The sequence below is a fragment of the Haliotis cracherodii genome, unplaced genomic scaffold (genome assembly GCF_022045235.1).
Source record: "Haliotis cracherodii isolate W230 unplaced genomic scaffold, xgHalCrac1.p SCAF_2, whole genome shotgun sequence".
NCBI classification, from domain to species: Eukaryota; Metazoa; Mollusca; class Gastropoda; order Lepetellida; family Haliotidae; genus Haliotis; species Haliotis cracherodii.
In genome coordinates, this window is record NW_027266275.1 from 62,827,481 (window position 1) to 62,837,318 (window position 9,838).

The 9,838-nt window shown below is 39.8% G+C and overlaps 1 pseudogene; it reads right to left on the reverse strand.

Moving 5' to 3' along the window:
• Positions 1-8,398: 8,398 nt before the first annotated feature.
• On the reverse strand, positions 8,399-9,629 carry LOC139467722 (uncharacterized; annotated as a pseudogene).
• Between the last annotated feature and the right edge of the window lie 209 nt (positions 9,630-9,838).

Here is a 9,838-nt window from a genome sequence, read left to right on the forward strand (position 1 = left end):
GGCACTTAAAGCATGTAAGCACGGTAACTTCGTAAGCCAACCGCAAGTGACTATTATGGCGTCATATTGCTCATTGTAGAGATATAACGTCACATCGGTACACAGAAAAGCGTCAAATTCCAAGCAAGCTCTCTGTGGTATCCAAAATGTGAAATACATTCTCGTTGCAGATTTCTATCGTGTTTTCTGCATGGAAATATTGCCACACATCATTTTAATATCATGTAACCGCAACATTGAATTTTGTAGCATATCATTGTAATGTAATTATTGAAATATACCACCCGACTATATAAAAGAAGTACCATTCTAAAAATTATAGCATCCGCGGCCGTCATATCGCCCGTTTCAATCAGAGGGGGTTTATTGTGATTTGATGCCACTGATTGACCAATCAAAATCGAGTGTTTACCAAATTAAGGGTAGAATTCACAATAAACCCCCTCTGATTGGAGCAATCGGTTTGACGGCCGCGTCAAGTTAAGCCACTGCTCTCATGTTAAGCCTCTGATGTCCATGTACCCCAATGTAAGCACGATAAAATAGGTTGTTCATAAAGGACAAATTCCGCCCCTATAGTTCGAATATAGGGGTGATTTAGGAGATAAACATACTTTGCTTTCAATGTTTTTCGAAGTTTTACATTGAAAACGCGACATGTTTCTCTCCATTCTACTTTGACTAAATAAAACTCTTTGATGTTAGCAAATAAATTATGTGAAGATATTAATCACCAACAGAATCCATATATAAGGAGTCGTCTATGAATAGACATCACACGGATCTCAAGTGCGGACTTGAGCGTGCTTGCCTACTCCACTTGACACAAAAAGATTACTCTAAGATTCCATTAAGAAACTGTAAAAACATAACTGCTTTAAAACATTTCTCTTGTACGAAAGATATATATGTCATCGAGGTCATATTCGCTCATGATTACAAAGTCTTTCATCAGAGAAACCTCATAATGATATATGTCACAGCATATCATAAAATACGTTCCTAATATATACAAAATAGATTGCTTTAACCTTAAGCATTTATAGTCGGTCACTTGCTTTGGCTTTTGTATGTAAACTTGGTCTCGTTTCACATTCTTTGCCTGTAAGGCTATCGGAAGTCGTAAGATTTTAACCTTAGACCTTTGCTAAGGATTCGTCCTCTTGCCTGAAACAACTTTAACTAAGGGAAACCTATATAGGTGTGTTACGATCACAACCTAACGCTGGTCCGACCCAACCTTAACTCACTGAGGTTGATATTAAGTACGATTTTTAATCAATGTATTTTTATATGTAGAGTAGTTTTGGACATATCCGTATTTCTAATCATTTATTAAATTTTATGTCTGAACTATTTGTATCGGTTAAATCCTTCAATTAAAATAATACAAGAAACATAATAAATTAATACTTCAACTGAAAATAAAATGCCAATTACAACGCTATAGAATAACCAGTCTCGTTTATCCTCCGAATCAGATTCCATTGGGTTGAAAAGGCAAAATAGCGGTGAGAATTGTACGAATGGATTTCTGAGATATTTTTATTTTTATTACTTTTTGGAGAATCGTGGGAACACATTAAATTGAAATGAATTTATTTAATGTTATTAGTCAAATCGAATTTGAATGTACATAACAAACATACACCTCATCGTATAAGGGGGCATCAGATCTCGTACAATATCAAATATAACATACGTGCGTAAGCTAATTTCCCACTTGCCCTTACTCAGGGGCACGTGTATTCACAAACCGAGCGAATTATTGACAGGTTTAATGGAAACGACTACTCTTTAGTGATGGGAACACCTAAGATATAAAGGGACACGTTACTGTTTTGTGTACCTAAGATATAAATCTACACATTAGTGTTGTGAGTACCTAAGGTAAAAATCCTCAAAACATGGTATAAAACCTTTAGGGGGACGCATTAAAACCCCATGTACCACTCGAGATCCTGATAAACTCACGGGCAAAAGAAACGCTGGTTTTATAAACGTTGACACAGTTTTGATCAAAACCTAAAACCATGATTCGATACCATATAAAAACATTCTCCCAAACGCACCAATTATTTCCTAGGGGTCGTGGCGAATCTGCAGCACGTGATTTTCGGAGAAATACGTTTTTTCCCTCTTTTTGTAAAAATTGCATAGTTGCGGAAAATTTCGTGCTAGATTTAGATATAAATTGTGCACAGAAACCTTCTGTAGCATTGAATCGTTTAGATTTCACCTTCAAGAATGCCACGTTTGACGTCTGAGAGAGAGAGCAATAGGAATGTTGCAGATGGGTGAAACTCCAACACACCGTCAGCAGAAGGACTGTAGCCCGACGTCTCCGCCATTTTGGTTTGATAGCTTATCGACCTTTGAGGGGAATGACCTTGACCCGACAACATAGACTCAACAGATTGTGCTGGGCTCGTAAAGTGCAACGCTGGCAAAGACGGCATTGGGACAGAGTGCTGTTTACCGATGAGAGTAGGTTCCAGGTTTTCAGTGCTAACGGCAGATTGCGAGTTTACCGGCGTAGAGGGGAACGTACGTCACGTTGCTGCGTTCAGGAAGTGCACCCCCATGGCGTTGGCAGTGTGATGATCTGGGGCGGTATTTGCGGTGACACCAAGACCGACCTGGCGGTTATAAATGGTAACCTCAATGCTAACGGCTATATCAACCAGGTCCTTACACCAGCCGTTCTTCCATTCCTCCAGAATAATCCCAGAACGCTGTTGCAACAGGATAACGCCACTCCACATTCTGCACGTGTTACAAGAGACTTTTTGAATGCAAACAACATACAAGTTCTCCCGTGGCCAGCCCGATACCCTGACATGAATCCAATAGAACACCCCTGGGACCATCTTGGGAGACGTATTCGGCAACGTCAGCATCCCCCACATGACACACAGACCTTGACGCAGGCACTGCAAGAAGAGTGGCGTCTCATCACTCTAGCTGTTGTGAGGAGACTGGTAACATCAGTACGACGTCGTGTCAGGGAATGCATACGTGCTAGAGGTGGACACACTCGATATTGACGATTAATTGTGATTTTCAGGTGTGTTATTGTTTGACAACAAGAAAAAGAACATGATCGAATTATGGACATTCAAACACCTCTTCCAAAAATGCTCATAATTCCTGAACATATCATCACGTTGCTGTCAGAGTTCGTAGACCTGATGTCTCTTGTTGTTTCTGTAAAATAAAATGATATCTGTTGACATAATTTTTCATATGTCTTTATTAGATGCGAATATGAGAAGCCAGCGTTTCTTTTGCCCGTGAGTTTACAACTTATAACGTAACCCGCCTTGGGGGGGCGGGGGGGGGGGGGGGGGGGGGGGACGACGAGGATACATTTCTCAGCAGGGTAATACATTTCTTATACCCCGCCACGAGCAACACATGTCGGTAAGCCCCTGGTATAAAACCTAACCAAGGGAGCACAAACCCCCATATACCCCGAGTGATCCTGCTACAACTTATATTGCTACACGTCTTTGAGAATGATCACCCCTAACCTGCTCTATACAAAGATATTCGACGCAATCAAGAAATGTATTATGGTCATTCAGATAAACAGCCGCAGCATGTTTCGTTTCCTTTCCTTTTGAAGACCCCGGTTCGCTACCCCCAAACGTGGAGTCTATTTCTGATGTCTCCTGTCATGATATTATTGGAAATTGCTTAAGCGACATAGTTTCTATCTCAATGTTATCATTATTATTATCTTCAGATTAACATAAGAAATGCAGCAAAGAGGGTTTGGGTGATCCTGGCACAGTCAAGATGGTCAGGCAGTTCAGGTCCCCAGTCCCTTCTATGCGCACCCCGGACAGGGAATGGGAATTCTCCCAGGAAGCGCGGCCTAGTCAAACCCACCGTGCGCTTTTCGGAGAATGTTAAGACTCTCCAACACTGCAGCTTTCTGCATTACCCAGATTGTCAGATGGGTTGTATCCCTGGTAGCAACCCGGGTACTCTCCCAATGACAGTCAACAGATTGGCACCTTAAACCTAAGGCACTGAGAACAATGGGGAGTCGGACAACTTGGTACTTGGGATGCAAGCGTGACATTTCGAAAGCGAGGTCCGCATATTTGTCATGTTTTTCCTGAATCTTATCAATCACATTAGTGTCAAAAGGGACAGAAAATTCAATGATATAAATGATTTCATTTGATTTATCAAAAAGGACACTTCATGTTTGTTCGCCTGGATACGTCTGAGGCTGTATACGGGCCTATTCCAAAGGATTTTGTATTTATCATTTTCCATGACGCCTTCTACATATTCCGGGTCGTACCATGGATGGGCCTCTGTGTCAAAACCACAAGCAAGGCGAAGACGGTAATAAAAAGCCATTATTATTATTAGTAGTAGTAGTAGTAGTAGTAGTAGTAGTAGTAGTAGTAGTATCGACCAATTACTCTTTGAGGACGTCCCTAAAGGAATGGTATATCCTTGTTCTACAACGAATGAACCAACACCACTAAATACAGGTTATGTCATCTCGAGTTCCTCGCGCCTGTAGCAGACGCAACCTTGAAGAACAGGTTATCACAAAACAACGTCTACGATGTAGGTCAGATACAAAGGCACCCTCGAGACGTATCTGAGACGGCTTGATGTTGATAAAGTCGTTTTTACCTGACTGAAGATCAGCAGCGCCGTGATATCTGTACCAGTTTAGCTTTATATCTCTCCCCGCTCTTCTGAGGGTATAAACCTGGGTCTAATTCAATTAATTGCTAATCACCACTGATACAATTACATATCGTTAATTATCCTCAATGACTCATCGAACCGTCTCTTGGGCCGGAATGCCGCGCGAAGCCACGTACAATACCGTTCTGTTGGGACGCAGATTCCCACTTTGAAAATTCTAAGGCCAGCGCCTCAGTAAACACAACGGTGACACATGTCAGATTCGAATCATGATCTATCTATGACATAGTTGTATCAGCTTCAAAAGATCACGACAATTAATTTTTAATCTTAATCCCAGTTTGATAAAACTTTAAAAGTTAAATAATCATAATTTATATTTTCTTTTATATTTGAAATGGTACAAACATGTATGGCATAATAGATTGATCTTGTTTTATGTATGTTTAAAAATACATGGCAGAAATATTAAGTCGGAGTTTCTGGGAATTTCTGAATCAACCTCTGGTGTCCTGGAAAGAAGATCATGGTCACAATTTTAAAGAAATCAATTTAAGTAGGTAATCCTATGAATTTCATAAAATCGAAATGAAATCCCCAGCATTTGTATGGATTAAAATCGTGCAGATAGACTATGTTCCCACTGGGCGCCGGTGTTGCACCTGCAACTTACACTTGTCGATTTCAATCAGACCGACTTATTATAAAAATCATCTTTATCGGCAGCTGCGTTGAATCCTGAGGAAAAACATCGCATTTATCTGATTTTCATTTTGAATGTAGATCGTCGAATTATGCTACGTTTCAGGCGACTCGAAATGTTAACAAGGCAAGATATATCATGGTGTTGCTTTCAATTCAGAGACTGAATATTGAAAAACGGTAAAAAGAAATTAGCCTTTTCTTCTTACCGGATTTTCCCCTTGTGTTTAATGGTAAAGCACACGTATCTCTGTCGCAGCATCATCGTATTATTCATCTTCACACGTAAGACCACATTCTAAAATTAGAATCATCCTATAAATAGCGACCCTTAACGTTCGATATTGTGGGCTACACAATTAAGTACATAACGGTGAATCTATGTTATCAAATAATTACTTTTCTCCCTAAACTTGTAAACCGCAGCATCAAAAGAACCACAAAGACTGTCTAATTATGTTAATGGCAAATACTGCCTCCGTCACGACTGCTGGTCACGTTATGACAATCAATATGCATCTTTATAACGGCAAATATCAAATATTAGCTTCAGGCGTCAATTTCAAACGGTAGCCATGTTGCAATTTTCGTTGGACCATCAAAATATAGCGTTGTTAATTAACACTGCATCATAGACTATTTCAAGCGTTGATATCTATTACAGTCCGTGGGTAATAGAGGTCCAACACCTTTCTCCCCCTCCTTCTGGCTTGGTGGGAGTATCGTATAATTATGACCTGTGATCAATAAATAAGCAATATATATTCTGTTTAAAGCAACTGGCTCCGAGCGAACGAAATAAATCAAGATTGCGTTCAAGCAATTTTGTGTATGAATATATGGACAACTAGTTGAGAATCACATTAGTGGAATAAGATAATGGATTTATAATTTGTTTCTGTGAAGAATCATTCACAGAACCTAGTCAAGATCAAAGAAGTCATATTAAAGACGTTGTCGTGATGATTTTTATGGTGTCCAAAGACGTCATTAATCGCCACTTTATTTCGACGACGTCTGCACGACATAGCTATGAAGTGTTAATAACGCTTAGAATGTTGAATTCATAATTACAGTTTGTTTGGTGGATTGGATTCTACTTTCCAAATGAGAAATAGTACACAATCTTTGTTATTGGTTGAGTTTGGTTTGTGTGAAGTGAATGGGCGCGTTAGTTATGGAGTTGAGCGACAATACGAAAGTTAAACCAGGAGAGACTTTTAAAGTCTTGATTGATGGAGCGCGCGTTGCTGGAATGTTTTGGTGACGCAAGAAATAGCGAAGGTAGGTGCATGAGGTTGGTAAAAGAGAATCCAATTAATGAAAAAGACATCCACTATGCCTTCCACAACCACACAAAACAGAAACATATGTGCTGATTTGTATTAAAGATCCTTAAAATAAAAAAAATATAGATATAATTATTAAAGTATAAAGAAGCAATAAAGAGTAAAGAACAAGTTTATATATATATCTTATAATCGTTTATCAAAACTTTTGTATGTATGATTCATTTTGTAATACAAACAACATACATAGAAAATACATGGCTTATACAAAGCCAATAGAAGATATCATATTTTTTATGCATGCTTCTTATATTGGATCAAATGCATGACTTGATAGAACATAATAACGCTTAGAATGTTGAATTCATAATTACAGTTTGTTTTGGAGATTGGATTGGAAACAACATACATAGAAAATACATGCTTATACAAAGCGAATAGAAAGATATCACATTTTTAAGCATGTTTCTTAAATTCTATCAAATGCATGACTTGATAGAATTCTAATGTTGATAGAATGTTGAATTCATAATTTGCTGTATGTCCATGGAAGTGTACACGTCCCTCAAACAGGAGCGTCTTCGTGGAGGAGGCTATATGCGATGTAGATGGTAGATGATGGATCACATAGGAAACCTGTGACGTTAAGCTGTGGCTGGTAGAGTCAGACAAATGTTGCCCTAGCGGCGTAATAGAACATTTGCTGTATGTCCATGGAAGTGTACGCGTCCCCAGCCAGAGCCCTCAAACAGGAGCGTCTTCGCGGAGGAGGCTACATGCGATGTAGATGGTAGATGATGGATCACATAGGAAACTTGTGACGTTAAGCTGTGGCTGGTAGAGTCAGACAAATGTTGTCCCCGCGGCGTTGTGCAATACCGACAGTATTGACCAATTGTTTGCTTGCCTACGGCCATATTTCGAGCAGACAGGATACAGTTAATGCTTGGGTAACAAGCTGGGGCGCAATCCTGTAGCTATCAAAGCTAAATCATTGTTGATGTGGCGTCGCGCGAGTAGAATGTATATCTAAGGTGTTAGGGGAACATGTTCTTTGAGGCCGATCGGAAGTATAATCCGATAGATAGACAGGCAGGCAGACAGGCAGGCAGACAGACAGTGAGACAGACAGTCAGGCAGTAAAAACGACAGACAGACAGACATAGTTTATTTAAGTGTCTCGTGAGGATTTACAATAATTAGATATTATACATAAAACTACCATTCACACTATGTTAGGCTTATAAAGCTCTGTGAAACATTATATAACATATATAAGTTAAGTTCTCATTAGCCAATAAAATACATACCATCGCGTTGCCTTGATTCGTTGATATAAGGAAAGTTCACCCAAATTGGTGGTTTAAATTCCGATTTCATTTTCTTTACTCACTGAACTTTTAATTCATCTATTCAACTTTACGAAAATGACGACGAATTCACTCAGTAACTGAAAGGTTTGTTTTCCGAAGCCATTTGCATTCATCATCAATTTATGCGCACACAAAATGTGACGTCACCTTGATTCGTGGATTACGAAGTAGATTATTGTATCGCTATGCACTATAGCCCAGTACCGTTACTGTGTAATAGTTTTTTTTATGAATTCTAATCTATACCTACCAACATTTCTGTGTCGGTAGATAACAGTTGAAAATGACATCTATTCAACAAACTGTTTCAAGAACTCTCAAACGAATCTTGCCAATACAGTTCATGTATCGACACTATTTACAGGTAAGTTTGTGTTCTTGATCAGTTCCTACTCTTCCGATGGTTTGCATGGCAGACCATGGCAAGGGCAATAAAATACTGTAAGTGTACCCAGTCATGATACATGCACTGCCCCCATTGTACGAAAAAGAGAGATGTGCATTGGGCCAGTTCAGCGGGTTGAAAGTGATGACACAAGCAACATATTTCGTCATCGGATATTAGCGAATCGTCACTGTCACTGTTGTATAATAGATTAACAATACCGGGTGGTCTCGCTGCTGGCTCGGTGGTACTTTTAGGTTTCTTGTGAGATGGTTCAGCTGATGTATGTGACTTTGCTGGTCATTTCGTGGGTGGTACTGACTGTTTAGAACTTTTAACATAGTTTTTAACTTGAATTTGGATCTCTGGTTCAGTTATGGATTTTGCCGCTAACGATCTTGTGGATAGATCTGCGTGCTTTTCTTTGTTTCTTCTGAATAATGGGAAGCTGGTCAACAAGGAATTGGGTTTGGTCAACGTTCGTGTCGATATTTTCCTTCTCAAAGTTAGGGTTGGAACGGGGGCTGTGTACATCGTCAGCAGCTGGTACTTGCTGCGACTTGTCTTCATCGTGTGATCCGTGGATAAAAGCAGCTGGTTTGAAAGCAGATTTATCAATCATATCTAGCGAAAAGGGATAGATTCCAGACTTTCTGAATGCCGACTGCAGGTGACCAGGCGTTAAAGCAGCAGAACATGCCGTGCAGGCTATGGATGCGATGTTATATCTGTTGACTCTGGTACCATCAGACTTCAAAAGCTTGTGACATTCGGCATTGTAAATCTTTGTAAACGGACCGAACACCCTACGTCCATTAGCTGCATAATATGACTTGTGGGAGGACAAACAACACAATAGTGTGATCCCAGTCGATCAGAGACGGAGAAATGTGCGACTTGTTGCCATCGTACAGAAGAAGCAAAGGTCTTTTCGGCGTTACATATCGAAGGAAGTACCTGTCCAAGTAATCTTGGAATAGAACACCATTTGATTCAGGAACAGTTCCCTCACTTCCCGCTGTTCAGCCTCCTGGTTGCTTCCTTTCTCATCTACGTTATAAATTTCTTCTGGTCTTGATTGTAAACCGTATTTGTCCATATACATGACAGGTTCATCTAGTTTTTGATGCATTCCCCTGAACTAGCTTTGAAACGAAGTTCCGTGAGAGACTTGGCACTGCTAACTTCAACTCCTGCCATCGTTCCAACAGACCATATAACCACTTCACAGATAATGGATGGGCCAGGAAACGTTTTCCCAATTGACAAGCAAAGTTGGACTCTAATTGGATAACCTTTTTCCTGGTATATCCTTATCCGATGGATGGCATGTATTTTACATGTTCAACAAGTCTAGTGACAATTGGAGTCACACCTGATTTAACAGTGTCGACATCGACCTTGAATTT